Raw genomic sequence first — 19017 nt, 5'->3', positions numbered from 1 at the left:
TGTTCCCTGAGTTGTTTTCAAGATTCTCTGAGCCCAGTCTCTGGGGATCAAGCCGAGGACATGGTAACAAAGAATTCCTGCTGTTGGCCAGGAAGTGCCAGGCAGTCCACACCCCAAAAGCACCCTCAGTGATGTTTAAGCTGGGGGAGGAAATTGCAAATGGCAGTGCCAGGTCACAGCCAATATTTGGGTCCAGGAGGGGAATGCCAACACTGCTAGTTTTCTAAATCCACTCTATTATTGCCTCAGCCACACAGTAACATGACCCAATGTGACATGATTGAATTATTTGGGCTATTTTATTACCTGATTTACCTAAAGCTTCCTTTGAAACAGAGATTAGGTTTAAAAAAGTGATGCTAGAGTATTAACATCCTGATATTACCAATAATCCAAGGGACTAATGCTACCTAAAAAATAAGGGTGCTCTCCAGATACTTAAGGAGGGATACATTTTGGCTCCTTGATTGGAATCACGCAACTGCCTCAAGCCCAATTTGTAGAGTTTCAAAATGATATTATAGAAGACAAAAGAACCATGACCTTCCAAGTCTTTCCTTTATGCTAATTTCCAAAATTATGATACAAAATTGATTATAACGGGAAGGTCCTTGATCATATCTTGCTTGGTATAGTTGTTTTATCCCACGATTTACAAAACAACACCTACGTTGTTTCTTTTGTTTTCAAGATGTGAATTTTGTCTTAATTCACATATTGGTATGGTTGGTGCCAATGGGATCCTATGCATAGAAGAAAAGTTTTTAAACAATTGCTGGAAGAAAAGCAAGAATAAAGAAAAGCCTTCTGCGGTTGGTGGCCCGATGAGTTTTACTGCTATTACCCATAGTGTATACGGACGGGGGGAGAAAGGTTGCTATCTTCTCACCTGCTTTATGAGGCCTCCCTATAATTAATGTCTAGGTGTCTTTGCGGAGATCTCTGATTTTTGCATAGGATGAATTCCTAAGACTCTTGATCACATTGGAATTAAGAATTATTCAAGGTACAAGGTACAATAGCATGCCGGTTTTACCTATGACGTGATGAAATAAGAAAATATAAGAAAGCTCATTTAAAATTATTAAGACCATGTGTTATCCTAGGGTTAGCTTTGACTGCTACTCTAGAACAGGAAAAAATATAGTATTAAAAGGACCAAGACTACTCAAAGGTTGTTGGCTGTTCCTGTGCTTCTAGAAAGTTCCTTGGTGCTCTCTGTTCATGCTCTTTATGCCACATTCCCCAAGCGGTTCAGGAAGGTAAAGTCCTTATAGGTTCAGCCAGTGGTTCGTTTTTATCTCACAGGCATCAGCTAACTATGTACTGTATCCAGCAGCACAGGCCGGATGCTGAAAACCTGAAGACAGGTGTGTAAGTCATACTGATGCCTTTCAGGAGTGTAAGATCTAATGGGGAAATATGCCTATGAAATTGCACAGAACTTTGCATTTTTATAAAGATAACATGACAAATAATAATGGACTATACTCAGAGGTTCAGATAAATGGATTGGCAAGTTAGAAGGGTCAAGGAGGCCTTTCTTAAAGAGATGGAGTTTAAGTTTGGTACATACATTTGCCACTGCCTGTCTTGTAAAAGTCAGGAAAAGGGAAAACCTTGGTAATAAATTGCAAAACTCTTACTGTACAGTGACTGGCTTCTGAAATAATTTGTGTTTCTATCCTTCCCTTACTTTACTTCCATAAAAGTTTGTATTTTCTAAAGAGGATCTCTCTCTAGAGAGCTTTTCTATTGAACTGTGTTATGAAAGTGGAGTACTGTCTCACATCTGAAACAAAATCATTTCAGTTTGAAGAAGAAACATCTTAGACAAATTTTATTTCATAAAGACTTCCTCATTAGTACTTTTCTAGGCTTATTAGGACTGTATGCCGAGCACTATATTTACCTAGCCTTGAAGAAGTTGGTTTTGCAACGGTATAGACATGAAAGCATCCGGGAGATACAGACTTGGGTGAGGCAAGAGCACGCGTGCACACACGTGTGTATGTGCGCGTGCATGTGTTTGTGGTCGGGGGTGGAAAGAAAAAATGTATTTCAGGGACAGAAGGAGTCATGTAGAGATGCCTTAAATAAACGGTTGACTTGCATGTACAAGAAGAAATTTAACAATTAATTGTGACCTACTTCTGTGGGAAGAACTGCACGAGCATTCACTGGCACTTAGGATGGTGGCCAGGTGGTGTCCCTCTAGAAGCTTCTTGGACCTCTGCCCATCTGTTCTGTTTCACCCTAATCAAATCGGTGGCCAGTGGGCTTTTTGTTAGGGCCATCTCAGTAAATCATTTACATAACTGACATTTGCTTTGCTGAAGAGGTATTCCTCAATTACAGTAATACCTTCCTCCTGAAAAAGGGAAGACAACAAGATGACAAAGGTAAGAGAGCTTGGAAATAGAACAGGTTTAGCCCAGAGAGCAATAATGTTAGAACCTCTAAGCCAGCATCTGTTTCACAGTAAATACTAATACGGAATGAAAAGGGAGGGTAGGAAAACTAACTTTTAAAACCAGTCTCCAAAGCCAGTGAATATGCTTTCCACATTCCCAAAATGAACCCTGAAAATGTTTTCTCCCTGGAGAAAGTCTTATGGTCAGAAGAGACAAGCCTTTGAAGACACAAGAGCTTAAGTCCATTTCCTCCTCTGTGACTTCCTAGCTGTTCTATGTGCATGACTTTGTTGCTTGGATTGCTAATTTTAGCATTCTTAATATCAGAAAAGTCATGTCTACCCTATAATAGCACTGAGCGGATAAGGAGACTAGCATGCAATATCTTGGAGCATGTGTGCATCCCACATATAAATTAAATGAACAGTAGTTAACTTTTCTAGGCAATTTGGGATTTAAAAAAAATTAGCACTACCTGTATGAACTCATTTAGCCTCAGAGCAAATTTTAAAATAGTTATTTTTATACGCATTTCAGTGATTGGAAAACTGAGGCATGGAGAAATTAAGTATCTGTCCCAGGTTATAGAACCAGGAAGTAACTGAGCCAGAATTCAAACTGAGGCAGTCTACCCACAGAGACTAAATTCCCAGACCCCCCGCACTGCTCAATAAATAGTGACTGTAAATGTTATGACTACTACTTCTGTCTTCTCCTGGAGTAGCGTCACACCTGATGCTCTTCTTAATTTTACCTTAAAAAAAAATTCTTAGCACCTTCTTTTAAGATTATCACTTTTTAATAATTATCTGTTTATAAGGGATTCGCTTACCAAAAAACTTGTTGCACATAATTATTGATATTGTCTGAATGCTTGAGAGATTTAAGAGCCAACTTAAAAATATTTAAATGCCAACATATTCATTTTTCTATAACTCTAGGCAACAAAATGGATATATGCACAATTTATGTATGTAATAAACTCTGTGTAAACACTTGCTGGTGACCTACTTTCCTCCAAGTCTGTCTCATTTTTTAAATCTGTACTCTTTTCGCATCAGGAAAAATCTTTTTTTTTTTTTTTTCCTCTCCCCTCATTTCCTCCTCCTTGTCAATTGGAACTAACAAATACAGTAGAATGCAGTTCATGTCACACAGTGTGGGTTTCAGTATTGAACCCAATTGTCTCATCCTAGGCAATGAGTCTGTATGTAATATCCATTTCTTCACCTAGGGAGAGTTTTGGAAAATAAGACTTCTTCTTTTTGTAGCCTTTTATTTGAGAGCTTAGCAGAAATAACACAAAACAAGTCACCATCAAAGTTTCTAGAAAATCAAAGCACAGTTTAGTTGTCTCTGTCTTCCATATTTTATTAGATATTACAATGCCCTTATTTCTTATAAAGAAGAGTGCTGCATTATTTCCATTATTTTCTCTATGTTCCAGCTAGTATTTCACCTTAGTAGAAGGATATTGGATGCTAGGAGCTCATCTGAGTTCATCCTGGACTGATTCATACATTTATTCTTCCAAAATATTACAGACCTTTAAAAAGAATGTGGTAGTTCTGTATGTTCTGACCTGAAAAGATGGTCAAGATAAGTTAAAAAAAAAAAGTTGCAAGTTTACTAGGGTCATATTTTTTTTCAAAAGAAGTAAAATGATTCTATGCATATATGTATCTATAGAAAATCTCTGGAAGGATGTATTCTAAAATGTTAACGTTAATAACCTACTTCTGAGAAATATTTGGGTATAAGGGCAGTAAAGGACAGGATGAAGCATTCTTTGTTATTCATACACTTTTGTATTGTTCCGTTTTGTATAGCTATTTAATATTACTTAGTGTTACTACCGTGATCAGAATTAAGAAATTTACATCATACCTGTCATTATAGGATTCTGTGCTTACACAAAGACCAATGGTACATTTCTGAATGTGGAGATACTGCAATCTTAACACAGGGGATAAGATAAGTGAAAACAGTAATTATAACACAGAGAGAAAGGTAATCAGTTCCGTAAAAGAAGTACGCATATATTTGAGATTAGGAGAAAAACACATATTATTGTGCATGTTAAGAAAATTTTTTAAAAAAGATAATTCAGTTGACAGTGAGAAGATTTTAGCAGGCAGAGTCGTTTAACTTGAAGCAATGTCTGTCTTTTCTCCTTTCTGCTGCTGGTGTCTGGAATATAGTTTATTGAACATGGCTTGCAAGAAACATGGCTTGCAAGAAAGAGGAAAGAAGGAAGGTGGGAGATATGAAGAATGATGGAATAACCATCTGCTCATAGAAATTTAGAGCTAGGTGGGATATAGAAATTATCTCATTTCATTCTTCAATGCTCATCAGAAGAACAGTATGATTCCAGCATGGTGCCCTGTGATAGATGGGACCTCACCCAAGTTCCACCCAGAAACTTTTATTTCATCTACTTTTATTACTCAAAAGTTAATGATCTAGTTCAACCCTTATTTTAGCTATGAAATACATTTTCAGGTGAGTGAACTGTTTCCTTTGTTATAAGGATAGCTAGTGGTACATGTACTTGAAGCTAGAATTTCTGAATTCTTAGGAGTTCTTAGTAGGGTTTTTTCAATGAACACGAGCCCAGGCAAAACAGCTAGCTTGTCCAAAGTTATGGGGCGTGAAGTATATTTAAATATAAGATGTATTAAGGAACAGTGAACAGCTCAGATTGAATATAACACATGGCTTACACTGCGGATTCATAAGAGAAAATCCAAGTTCTACATCAGAGCCGTTTAAGAAGAGTAATGAGAAGTATATGCATCAGGATGTTTCATGAGGTAGGGGAAGGAGTGACTTCTGCTTTTCACCAAAATGAAGGAAAAGAGACCAGATCTAGCTTCCTGACTGAAACATCTAAAAAAAAAAAAAAAAAAAGGGTCCACGATATATGACATAACACTGCTCAAGACAGTGAATATTGAACAACAAAGGACAGTGACTATCAAAAGACAATGAGAGACTATTGAGAACACCAGATGTGAATTCTGCAGTTGTCCTAAGCTGCCTGTGAGTTTCCAGGATCTGGTGTGAAAAGGGGGAACTGACGCAGAGAGCAGGGAGGTCAAGAGGGCTAGATCAAGGAGGCAGAAAGAGGCAGGGTATCAGAACGGAGAGAGCTGCGGACAAGGATAGCAAAACGGGAAATGAGCACAGAGTAAGACAGAAGTCTGCAGAGGTTTCTCCTCCACTTTTCAGCTGCTCAGTAAATGTGTGTGAAGAGCTACTGTGGCTAGAGGCCAATATCCTAAAGGTTAGAGGTACTGCTACCCGGCGCTCACCAGCCCTTGCTTGGGAATATAGTTCCTGTTCCCGCCAGCCAGAGTAGAAGACCTCATAATTCATGAGGCACATAATTCATGAGTCTGCGAAAAGGACTTGCCTCAGCAGGAACAAAATTAGCCCTGAACTAGCCTCTGCTGTATGACCAGTGAACAGAAATTAAAAGCCCAATTCAAAAGGATCAAATTATTTCTAAGAAACTTCACTACCTCCCAGAGCAACCACAACAAAACTAGAATTGGTTTTAATTTTCTAAGTAGCTCTCATTTCTCCGTTTTTAATCATAAAGATTATATTGTCAGTTGGTGTATTTTATAATTGAGATTGAAATATTTTTTTAGGTACAATTATTTAGACACCAGAAAAGTTAACATTAACATAGTAATATATGATTATAATGTAGTTTCTATGACCCCAATTTCATAATTCCCCTAATTAAAAAAAATCATACTATTTGCCTCTTTTTTCCAACATAATTAATTGATAAAAAGCTTGCTCTGATAAAAAATGCTCAGACCGAATTTTTGAAATCTGACCCATATATATGGATTGCTGAATCATTGGGCACCAACCAAATTTATTTGAACTCTTCTTCGGGGCTTCCTTGGAGGTGCAAATGATGTGGTTTTCCCTGTTTGATAAATCTGTCCAGAATATACAGGAGCCACAAACTCCTTTCCCCGTGGAGGGTGGATTGCTTTATATACCCACTGTTCTCCCTTCCTTGAACATGCTGACGTTCTAGATGCTTCTGCTGATTCCACTGTATACAATAAAACTTTGCCTTGAAAAGACTTATAAAATAATTTATATTCATCTTCATGCTCATGACTGGTAATTGCTTCATGAGTTTAAAATTGGGGTCAGAGGAATTCCACCGCATACTCTGTATTAGAGGGTGGAATTGTGTTTAACTGCTTGTTATTTTCCTGGGTCTATATGGTCTGTTTTAAGGTTATTTGCTTTAATTCTGTGGTAAGTTCACCAGAATCAGTTGGTATCAAATTATGTTTAATTTGCTAGAGTATGGCCAGCTGAGAACAGAGACGGCAAAGTGAATGCCACTGAGGAGGGCAGGGCTATTAAAACAGACAAAATGAGCATTATTGCATAGTTCAGCGTGCATGATAACACTGAAAAAAATATCCAACCTGAGATGAATAGGAAAGATGGAGGAGTCCATATTTTTTTTAAATTTGCCATTTCTTTCTATTGACAAGTATTAGTCAAAAGCCAAGTGCTGTTTAAAGGATAATATATAGACCAAGATTACCAAGACCAGAGAAATAGCCTTGACGTATGCTCCAGAACTATCCAAAATGATCTATCCTGGAGCATAATTTCAGGGGAAAAGTGATCAAGTGATGGGATCTAACCTTATCAGGTGTTTGTAGAGTCATCCGGGAACCAAGAGCCCAGCCTTTGGAAGTCTCCCCCTGCATGGCTACACTTCCCAGAAGTGCCGGAGAAAGGCAGCCACTTCAAGAACCCATGGCACTCCCCCAGCAGAGAGGTTTGGGGAGACAGAGGTCCTAGCTAAATTGTCTAGAGCAGGCTTTTGTTAATAGAGTCAGCAAGCTTCAAGTTATTTCAGCCTGTGAATTTCTTACTGCCAGAGGCAATCTCTTTGCCTCCTTTCCAATGAAGCTGGAAAAAAAAAATTGTATTTTTTGCAGGTCTTGCAGATTTGTAAGTTTTTGTATTGAAGGTGAACCCCCTCATAAGAGAGTTCAATACAATTATTCTTGAAAATAAAAATCTCAGAGTTGATAGATGAGGACAAAATATCGTCTCCTCAAGCTGTATGGCCCAAACCCATTGCTGAAGCATCTGTGAATGGTGAATATGTCTAGCTTTCTTTTTCTTAGTAAGAACATTAGTAATGAAAACTTCAACCCTTCTTTGCCTAATATAAGATATTCCCTTTGTTTACTGATAGAATTATCTTCTGATAATCTGTTGATTCTCCAAGTCATTCTTTCTTGTTCATCCAAGGGGAACTCACATTTGTGGAGTAGCTAATAGATACTAGACACAATCATGAGTGTTCGCAGTTAGTACTTAAGGCAACCTTAAGATCATGCTGTTCCAGCTAAGGGAGCTGAAGTTTGGTGAGGTTAAGCATTTTCCCTAATAAGAAATGTGCCAGAACCTGGATTAAAATCAGGCCATTCTTTTCTCTCAAAGGAAAGATGAAGAGGGAGGGGGCTGCATGGTTGAGGGCCTTGTGCCTAAGCTCTTTAGACCTGACCCAGTAGGTCAGTTTTTCTTGGGTTTTCATTACCTGTAACAAGGCTGCTCTTTATCGGGAGTGAAATGTATTCCTCGTTAGAATGAAGAGACTAATGCATGTTAACATTCCAAAGACATCCGCCTTTATCATGTTCACACCCACCTTGTTCCTACCCCCTCCTCCCACCATCACCAATTGAAGCCAGTTTCAAATGGCAGAACACAGATTATATCAGAATCTGTGTGATGGCTGTAATATCCCCTTTAAATGAATTGGATAAAACCTCTCTTGGGTCTAACCAGGAAGTTTTGTTTAAATGGTCCCTAACTCCGTTTTAAAGCCTCCTGATAATACAAGGAAACCCAACCAAAGCCCACAAGTGAGTTCTTAGAATTGCATCTTCCTTGGCAGGTAGATGGTTTTGCTTCATGCAGAAATGGAAGGTAATGGAGAATAGTGGTTAAGAATATGGGTTTGGAAGTCAGGCAACTGAGAATTGTAACCCAGTACAGTCATTTGTGTGACGGTGAGCCATTATTTAAACTCTTGAAGTGTCACTATGCTCCCCAACACTTGGGGAGAAAATTGCCTGCCTGCAGAGATGCAGTGAGGACAGAACATTGCGAGTGTGCGCGGCACTTGCCCAGCACCTAATGTCAGCTGCTGAGCATTTCCTCCTCGCGGGGAGTCAGCTGAGACTTTGCACGTATGTATCAGCTCATAGAGAACAGCGCCAGGAGGTAGATGTGATCTTGTTGCCATTTTGCACTTAAGAAAGCCGAGGTTTATAGAAGTTCATAGAAAACATGACTCCAGTCACATCATGATGCCAGGATATGAATGTTGGTTTATGTCTACTGTCAACCTGTGAACACCTAAGTACGGTCCTATTCATTTTATACCTGTGATCCTTATGTCACCTTGAAGTAAGGAGACGTGTAATTCCTGATATAGGGAATTAGTAATAGAGGCTCTGGCTTGTTAAAGGACTTGTAAAGGGTGGAGTCAGGATTAAAACCCAGGTCTGTTTGATACTTCCTTGTCTTTACTACTAGTGTCTCCCTGTCCTTCCCCTCCTGAAACCTCCATCAGAATACACTTGATATGTGATGGGACTCTTTCTATGATGCAGAACCCCCACTATCTCTGTCCAGTATTAACCCCTTCAGTGACTCCAAATTACCTACAGAGTAAAATCAAATATCTTTGTAGAACTTACTTGACTCTACCTGGTTGGAATCCTGCCTCCCTCTCTGGTCTTGGTGCACAGCCTGCCAACCCCATTGGGTGTATCCTACAGCCTCATGCACTGCTTCTAACTCCCCCACACTTGTCGTGGTGTTTTATGTCTCTCTGCTTTGCTTCATGCCTGGAAAGCATTTACCCAACCACTTTGAGACCTCCTATTCATTTTCAGAATCCTTTCTGAAGTCCTGGTCCACAAGTAACACTGACCCCTTCCGTGGTGGTGGCCATAATAAGTGATTGGCAGCCCTAACTGCTGCTTTCAGTATTTGTCAAGGCTCTGGCTGCTAGGCTATGTTTCCAGTGGACTGTTCCCAGCCAAGGGCCGCTACTAGCTCAGGTCTATTTCAGTGAAACACAGGACTCCCCTCATGGGGGACTCTAGCTCAGGGATGTTCCATTGGCTTGGTGGAATCTTTCCTAGTGCAGCACTTCCAGACTCTTTCCATCTAAACTTCTGTCCTTCTATCCTCCTTTCCCTGTGTCAGACTTCTGCCATAGTCTGAAAGGTGCCTTTTCTTGCTATTGATCATTCACCCTTTATCCTCATAGACATTTTCCCCAATAAATTTCTTATATGTCTGTTTCCATCTTGATGTATGCTTCCTGATGGACCTGGACTAACAGAGCCTTAGGGGTGCCCTTCTCTATCCTGTGCATACACCATCACAAACAAAACAATCACATTTATAACTTATTTCTCTTTCCTAATTAGATGGTGAGGGCAGTAAAATCAGAGGAAAAAAGCACATTTTATTACAACATTTATTTTTAGTACTTAACACATTTCTTGGTACTTAGTGAATACTTAATAAGCACTTGGATAAATGAGTGCTAAAAGTATGATCTCATCTAACATGAGTTTATTTAGGTCAAAGCAAAAACTACATGTTTACTTCTCAGTTAACACTGCCAACCAATGTGGAGATACCTGGAAGTCAGCTTAGGGTCACTAATGCTCAGCTTGTGTTTCAGAGTATTACCATGTGGCTTCTATATGCCCAAAATATTTTCTTGAGTTCAGATGAGTTTTCATGCTTATGAACTTAATTTAAACTGAAATCTTGAAATCTCACTGAATATCTCTCATCACTAAATGAAGCAGCCTTGATTAATCACTCTAAGCATTTCAAAATATTCTGTCAGTTAACCTATATTTAACATAAGCATCTGTAAAATCTATATGAGAACATTCATTAGAAGGAAAGCATATTCTTGGAGAGCTATAAAATCAGATAGTAATTCTTAATATTTCAAGTGAGGAGTAGGGTATAGAATGTTTCTATTTATTACTAGCGAAACTATTAAATCTGCTCTTTATAAATCTGCTCTAATCTATACAATGATAAAACTTATTTTTTATCAGGTTGGTTATATATATATATATATATATATATATATATATATATATATATATATATATACACTTTGTATATAAATTAAATAGTCTATTTATAATTGAAATCTCTTCACATAAAATTACACTGGTTTGGCAACCTCACTCTGAAATACTATGTCATTGCTTGATACCAGCCAATTCTACTATTTATTTCTCTCCATTTTTCACACTTGGGATCTCTGTTAGATTTTTTTTCCACGTGTGATCTCTTAAATATGGTTTATGCTGCTCTTGCACCATGGATGAGGATAATAATAAACATCGCTTACTAAATGTCTATCATTTGCACCAAAAATTATGTGTGAAATGCTATTATTCCCATCTTTTGAATGAGATACTAAGGATCAAAGAAGTAAAATAACTTGGAAGGCTACCGCCTTATCAGTGCTTTGAACACAGATCTGCCTGAATTTTGGACTGTCTAATCTTAGTACAGTTGTTTAGTGTTTTGACTATAAGATTTGAAGATCATCTATTGAATATTTTTTTTTAATATTAAAAGCATACAACACTTTTCTAAGAACCTTGAAGTTTATTCTAGAAGCAACAGAAATCGCTTGGGTTTTAATACAAAGGAAAATAATACAATTTGGTGTGTGTTTAAGTAAAATGTGGAAAGTGGATAGTGTGAAACATGTAAAGGATGTTAGATAAAGCTAGAAAAGGAGAGGTCTGGAAGCCAGTTATTAACATGACTAAGCAGTAGGGCATTGGGGTCTAATTTGAGAATATAGGCAAGGGTATGCGTGGAGGGGAAGATTGGAGAAATACTTCTAAGCTCAATGACCCAACAATGTATGAACTGTGGGCCTTTTGTCAAATTGTTTAGCCACAATGAATCTGTTTGCTCCTCTGTAGAATAGAGATAATAAAATCTATTTCAAAGTGTTATCATGAGCTTTAAATGCTAGTATATTGCATGTACTTGGATGGTACATGGTTTGAATCTAGGTGCTCTTATAAGTACTGTAAGTACTAAGAATTTATTTCTCAAGGCTTCATTAGTGAAGTACGATCATTATCACAGGTTTATAGAACTCAGGAAACTGAGGCATCGTGAGGTAAAAAGCGATGGAGCTGTGGCAATATAAGATTAAAATAACGGCATATATTATATATCTGATATGTAGTCGGTGCTTTATAAATGCCTGCAATTAACCACCTGGATTAGTGTTCCTTGAGCAGTAGAAACAAATATGGCTCATTTCTGTAACAGGGTAACCTAGCACTTGGTGTGAACTAAACTGATCGGATCCTCATGGACACAGTTCAGGTCCTGTTCTTGGTGCTGAGAATAAATACAGTGGTGAAATAAACATGCTCCCGCCTTCATGATTTTTTTTTTCCTGGTTGGAACAGATGTTCTTATGACTAGGTGATTGAGTGAAGGAAGCAGAGTTGGAAAACTATTTCCAAATTATTTTCTGCAACATTTTTTTTTCTTTCTGGAAATATTTGCTTAAAAAGCTGCCACAAGAAGACTCTACAACCTCTTTCTACTGCATTTTCAGTGAGGGCTAGGGGAACAAATTTGCTCCAGGTTCTTTCATGAGCTCTTTCCCTTTTCATAGAGTTAACTTTAAACTCTGGGCTGTTACAGGTTCAGTCCCACAAACTAGCTGCTTCCTTTCTGGTAAATCCTCAGCTTTTAAAATAGTGCCTAACGGTAAGCACTCAATTAATGTATTGATGAATGGATGAGTGAATCAATAAGTAAAGGCAATTTTTTTCACCGTGTAGACCATTCATTCCTTACATAGAGTAAGATGACTTCTCAGGAAAAATTGAGTATTTAAGAATTAATTACTAACTGGCATGTGTGCTAGGGTTTATAGTTGTGCGAGAAGATACGACAATTTGAAAGGAGTTCTTCAGAGTCATTTCTAACAAGCATTGAGAAGATAATTTTGGCTACATTTATGTGGGCACGAAAACCACAGCATTTCTTTGAATTTCAGCATTTGCCATTGTGCCATCTTTGGTGTTTTTTTTAATTATTATTAAATCTCACTTTCAAAATCCATATCATAAACAATTTTGTAAAAACATTAATCCTCAGTATAAATGTATCACTCAGTGTTACATCATGCACAATGTATCATAAGAAAACTTCCCTGTGTCCTCCACCTCTTCCACATGCACACGTATATAGCACATACATAATTATAGCATGTATGCTATTTAGAAATTTCCTTTTTTTTTCACTTGATATTGTATCATAGGCATATTTATACAGCACTACGTAATTATATAATTATCATCTTTACTATCTGGATGATATTCTTTCTATTGACCCCAACCCTATGTGGCTGCCCACCCACTCACCTTCAGCAGAGTTGTGCAATTTCATCCGTTCCAAATTGTGTCAAAAAACATGCATTTGTAAGATACAGTCATTACACTGTATCATTTTCTAGTTGGAGAAATGCTTGAAATTCATATAAATAAATAATTCTTTCCACTTAAGGGTGAAGATACAAAAACTGTGAGGGAGCAGGAGGCAGAGTAGCCGGTTAGGAAGAATGGTGGAGTGCCAAGTGGATATGGATTATATGACCTGGAACCATCACTTAACTCCTCTGTACCTCGGTTTCCTTGAGCCTGTCTCACTTAGATTGTATTTTTAGGGAAGTCTTGTTTACCTGCCAAAGACGTCCTACCTGCCTCAAACTAGCCATTGGCATTTTTAAACCAATCTACACAACACAGAATCAAAATCAATCATGTAATGCACTTAGCCGAATATTGAGCATATTGTGTGTGTTCAACATATGCTACCCACTGCTGTGTTGATGATTATAATGATGGTGATTATACCAAATCTGTCCTTGGTATGGGACAGGTGTATTCTGAAACTGCCCCTTAGTTTGTTGTCAAGTAGAGTGAGTTATCGGTAGGATTTCCTCACCCTTCTCTTGGAACTTTTTCCTGTGACCATTCAGAATCATTGTCATGTTCTCATCCAAATGAAGAAAGGTCAGAGAAGATTAAGGTGTTTTTTTTTTTCCCCCGCTGCTATTATAGCTGTTTATCAGAAGGAAACAAACTGTCAGAACTGGAGGAGGACCCAGGCCTGCTCATTTATCTTTGCCCCCTTCTTTCAATGCAGGATCTCTACTGATAGAACATTCTCAGTGATTCTTTTTAAGTGACTCAAGCAATATCAATTAGACTATTATTTGTCATAACTATTTTATTGGCTCTTGGTAATCATAAAGTGAATTACTGCTGTTACTCTCCAACATTACAATGAATCAGTTCATAGAAGCAATTACAAAGAAGAGTGAATTACTCTTAAGAATATTTCTCAAATAGGGGTGCCTGGGTGGCTCAGTCCTTAAGCGTCTGCCTTCGGCCCAGGGCGTGATCCCAGAGTTCTGGGATCAAGTCCCACATCAGGCTCCTCTGCTATGAGCCTGCTTCTTCCTCTCCCACTCCCCCTGCTTGTGTTCCTTCTCTCTCTGGCTGCCTCTCTCTCTGTCAAATAAATAAATAAAATCTTAAAAAAATATATTTGTCAAATAAATACCGTAAAGTAAGCTATCACCATAGTATCCATTATTCCGTTTTTTTTTTTTTTTTAACTCATTATTAAGCTTCTAGATACTCACTAAACTTCTTTAGGTGTAAAATTGACTAGCTTCAGGGAACTCTGCTATATTGACTCCAGATGATATATTCTGGGAATGGCAACACGATAACTATAGTTAACAATATTGCATTGTGTGTCAGAAAGTTGTTAAAAGAGTACAGTTTGGAAGTTCTTATCAAAAGGAAAAAATAGGAACAATGTGAGGTGATGGATGTTAACTAAATCTAGTGAGGTAATTATGTATATTGTGACTATATCTGTATCTATTTCTTTATCTATCTATCTATATACACACACACATAAAATCTTATATATCTTAAACAATGTTATATGTTAATTATATTTCAGTAAAACTGGGAAAAGGATTTTGAATTAAAACTGGTTTTTGGAAACAAGCAAAAACAGAAACAAACCCACAGATAGAACAAACTGATGGCTGCCAGAGGGGAGGGAGATGGGTGGGTGGGCAAAATGGGTGAAAGGGTGTGAGAAGTAAAGGCTTCTAGTTCTGGAATGAATAAGTCACCTGGATGAAAGTTACAGCATAGGGAGGGGCACCTGGGTGGCTCAGTTGGTTAAGCATCCAACTCAGTTCATGATCTCAGGGTCATAAGACTGAGCCATGCATCAGGCTCTACACTCAGTGCAGAGCCTGCTTGAGATTCTCTCTCTCCCTCTGCCCCTCCCCCCACCTGCTTGCATACTTCATAATAGATAAATAAATAAATAAATAAATAGAATCTTGAAAAAAAAGAAAGTTATAGCATAGGGAATATAGTCAATGTTGTATGGTGACGAATGGTAACTGTACTTGTGAACATAGCATAACACATAGAATTGTCAAATCACTGTGTTGGTCACCTGAAACTCGTGTAACATTGTGTGTCAAATATACTTCGATTTAAAAAAAAAATCAGTTTTTGTGTCACAGAGCTACTTAGATTGACATCTGTTTCACCTCTTACTAGCTGTGTCCTTATACAAATTACTTAATCTTTCTATGCCTGTTTTCCCATTTTCAATAGAAATAATTATAGTAGCAACCTCACAGGGTTATTTGAGAATTAAATGAAATAATACAGGTAATCACTTAGAGTAGTACCTGATGTGTAATAAGTGCTCAAAACTGTCAGATATTATTGCTATCATGATTCATTTTATTATTAGAATAGGACATATTTTCCTAGCTCTATAAATCAGGCAAATATAAATCACCTATTTTTTAGACGTTAATAATAGTTATTATGGTAAAAAGTGGCCTACTTTAAGATAAAAAAACTGAACTTTGATACTGAGCTCACCACAAATTAACTTTATGAACTAAGTCAGATCTCTGAAAAATCACTGTAAAACACAAACGTGTAGATTGTAGTATAATACATGATTTGTATCAGGATTGAAGTAAGACTCAACTATGTTATATATTCAAGTTGTCATGTCTTATTTAGTACCTTTTGATATTCAGATTAAATTTTTTACTGATTGGTTCATTTTATTTACTCAGCTCCCTTGGGAAAGTGATTGAGCTGATGTTATTATGTTAGTCTTATGGCTAAGGATCTAGGACTCAGAATGAAGTTACACAAGCAAAACATGGTGAAACAGGAGGTGGACCCTAGATTTTCTCACATCAGAAGAACATACCCTTCAACACAATATATTTAAGCCCCTACCATGTACCAGCCATAATTCAAGGCATTAGAAATACAACAGTACATAAAATCAATGAAAATTCTCATCCTCATGAAGTTGACTTGCTTTTCATGGGAAGAGAAGAATGATTTTTTAACTTTATTCTTTTAAAGATTGTATTTATTTATTTGAAGGGGGAGGGGCAGAGGGACAAGCAGAGTCCATGCTGAGCATGGAGCCCTACATGGGGCTCCATCTCATGACCATGAGATCATTACCTGAGTAGAAATCAAGAATCAGATGTTCAACCTGACTGAGCCACACAGGTGCCCTAAGAAGAATGATTTTTAAAAGTCTACATGTGAAAAAAAAAAGTCTATATGTGAAAGATGTAGTTTATTAGATGGAATAAGCACTTTAAAGAAAAATTAAGGTATAAAAAAGGATAGGCAGTACAAGGTACAGGGTGTCCCTCTTTTAAATAGGGCAGACAAGGAAGTTTTTCTAGAAAAAGTGAATGGATAACAGTTAATTACCCAATGGAGGTTTGTAAGAGGTTCACCTGGATCAGCAGAAGAGCATTTCTTGGATAGGGAACAGCAGAAGCAAAGCCTAAAGCGTGAAAGATGCCTGGGATTTTTGAGGAAAAGCCAGGAGGCCATTGTGGTATGAGCACAGTAAATGAGAAGAGATGTCTGAGAGCTAACATGGGAGCAGATCATGTAGGATTTTGCCAACATTTTGATGATTTTGGTTTTTATTAGAACAATATGGAAGCTACTAGAAGATTTTGAGAAGAGGCTTAATCTGGTTTTTCTTTTCTTTCTTTTTTTTTTTTTTTTAAGATTTTATTTATTTATTTGACAGAGAGAGACAGCCAGCGAGAGAGGGAACACAAGCAGGGGGAGTGGGAGAGGAAGAAGCAGGTTCTTAGCAGAGGAGCCTGATGTGGGGCTCAATCCCAGAACGCTGGGATCACGCCCTGAGCTGAAGGCAGACGCTTAACGACTGCGCCACCCAGGCACCCCTGGTTTTTCTTTTAATAGAATTATTCTGGCTGCTATTTGAGAATAGACAAAAGAAAGGGATAGAATAAAGACTCCATTACTAAAAACTTGAAACTACTTACAGTGGCTTGGACCAATATTCTGGAGGTGGGGATGGGGAAAAGTAGTCCTATTTTAGACACATTTGGGGTATCTTTTGAAGTAAGCACCAGTAACATACTTGATATGGGGTGTGGAGGAAAGAGTGGAGGCAAGGTGACTCTGAGTGTTTTGGAATGAAGAAACAAATGGTAGGATGAAGTTGCCCATATCTGAGAAGAAATTTTAGGGGGAGCAAATTGGAGCTCAGTTTTAGATATGCTAATTTTAAATTGCCTTTTAGCATGTAAGTGAGTCTACCAAGTAAACAGTTGATTTAAGTAAGTCACTCATGTGGAAGTATGGGCTAAAACAGAATTTTGGGTGCAAAGGTATTTAGATTTTATTTATTTGTTTGTTTGTTTATTTATTTATTTGACAGAGAGAGAGTGAGAGAGCACAAGCAGGGGGAGCGGGAGAGGGAGAAGCTAGGCTTCCTGCTAAGTAGGCAGCCCGATGCAGCACTCAATCCCAGGACCCTGGGGTCATGACCTGAGCTGAAGGCAGATGCTTAACTGAGCCACCCAGGCACCCCGGGTGTAAAGATATTTAAATAGTAAGCTTGAATTAGCTCTTGAAGGGAAGTAGTCTAATAGAAAATAGGGGATGTTCAAGATGTGGGAATTGGTGCATTGTATTAGTGTAAGGCTGGAAAAATGAGGGGAAACCCTCAGAATAGACTAGGAAAGTGTAACAGATTAGGGAAGGAACACTGGAGGGAATGGTGCTTGGGAATCTCATATACATACAATATTTCAATTGAAAAGATATATCTGGTGGGTATAGTGTGAAGTCCTGACTGTCGCATTACTAAATGTCTGCTTTACACCAAAATGAAATAAGAAGCAATTGTCCATTATATTTGAGTGTCTATTATGTGCACAGGGCAGGTGGTGATTAAGGGAAAACCAACCAAACAACTTTCACGGGTAAAACATTCTTCCTACCTTTAAAGCTCAAAGGCAGGAAGAGAGAATTAAGAACACTGCTTATAAGTCTCATAATAAATGACAAAAAAAAAATCCCTCTGTGGGAATATGAATAAGAGAGAGATTAAATTTGATAGACAGCTTCAGGGGAAAAGGTCATATTTGAGCTGGGTATTAAAGAAGAACTGAGTTTTTGAGGGTAAGAAATGGGAATAGACAAGTAATAATGACATTGCAGGCAGAGGAGATCACGTGAGCAATGCCGCAGAGGCAGGAAAAGGCAGAGCATGTTCAGGGATGAGTAATAAATTGATTTGACTAAAATAGAGTGTGCAAAGAATGAAGGGAGTAAATGGTAGTAGATACACCTTTTTGCTTTTATGGAACATGTCGGTCAACAGCCCAGTACAAAGAAAAATTTGATAAACTAAATATTATGATTGCTATCATTTTTAAAAAAGCCTTTTATATTCTGGAAAACACCTGCCAACCTCCAAAATACGATAGCCAGTTATTTTACTAGCAAGATGAGTTTATTCGAGAATAGTAGAGGAATTGCAATTCAAGACAGGCAAACTATGGTGAACCACAGACAGGTCTGAAGAGACAATAGGACTATCAAGTTTCATTAGGCTTTCGGAGGAGATTGGGGAGGATTGTTTTGAACAAAAGTTCATTAGAGAGGAACGAGTTTGAGCTTGTGGTGGTTTCTCCTTGGCTGCAAGCGGTGGTGAGCGTGTTGCTGCTGAGGGAGAAAGAGAACTTTCTTCCTTTCCTTAAAAGCAGGAGATGAAATTCCCTTGTGAAAAATGGGCTCCCTGATGGAAATAACTGTCATCTTCCTTCCTTTTGCTGGTCTTGCAGGCTGCAGGGCACAGCACCCACACGAGAGCTCCCCCTTTAGGGCCTCCCACCTACACTGTAAATGAGGATTCTTTGATTTATTCTCACAAACCTCAAGCATGACATACTGTAAAATGAATATACACTTGGAAACCATAGAGAAATGTAAGTTCTTCCCTGTGAGTGCCTCTATTCAGTAGCTTTTCATTCACATACGTTTTGCTTGGGCTGTTTTCTAACTTCCTTAAGTGTAATGTTGTGCTGTAA

General features: G+C 38.0%; 1 protein-coding gene across 2 annotated transcripts in view; it reads left to right on the top strand.

The window, feature by feature from the left end:
- Positions 1 to 19017, top strand: part of LRRC4C (leucine rich repeat containing 4C) — a 1128307-nt gene that overhangs the window by 435011 nt on the left and 674279 nt on the right. The gene's annotated exons all lie outside the window — the stretch shown is intronic.

This window comes from Ursus arctos, unplaced genomic scaffold (assembly GCF_023065955.2).
Source record: "Ursus arctos isolate Adak ecotype North America unplaced genomic scaffold, UrsArc2.0 scaffold_23, whole genome shotgun sequence".
Lineage (NCBI taxonomy): Eukaryota > Metazoa > Chordata > Mammalia > Carnivora > Ursidae > Ursus > Ursus arctos.
Note: the sequence above shows the minus strand (reverse complement) of the source record. Positions and strands in the feature narration are given on the sequence as shown.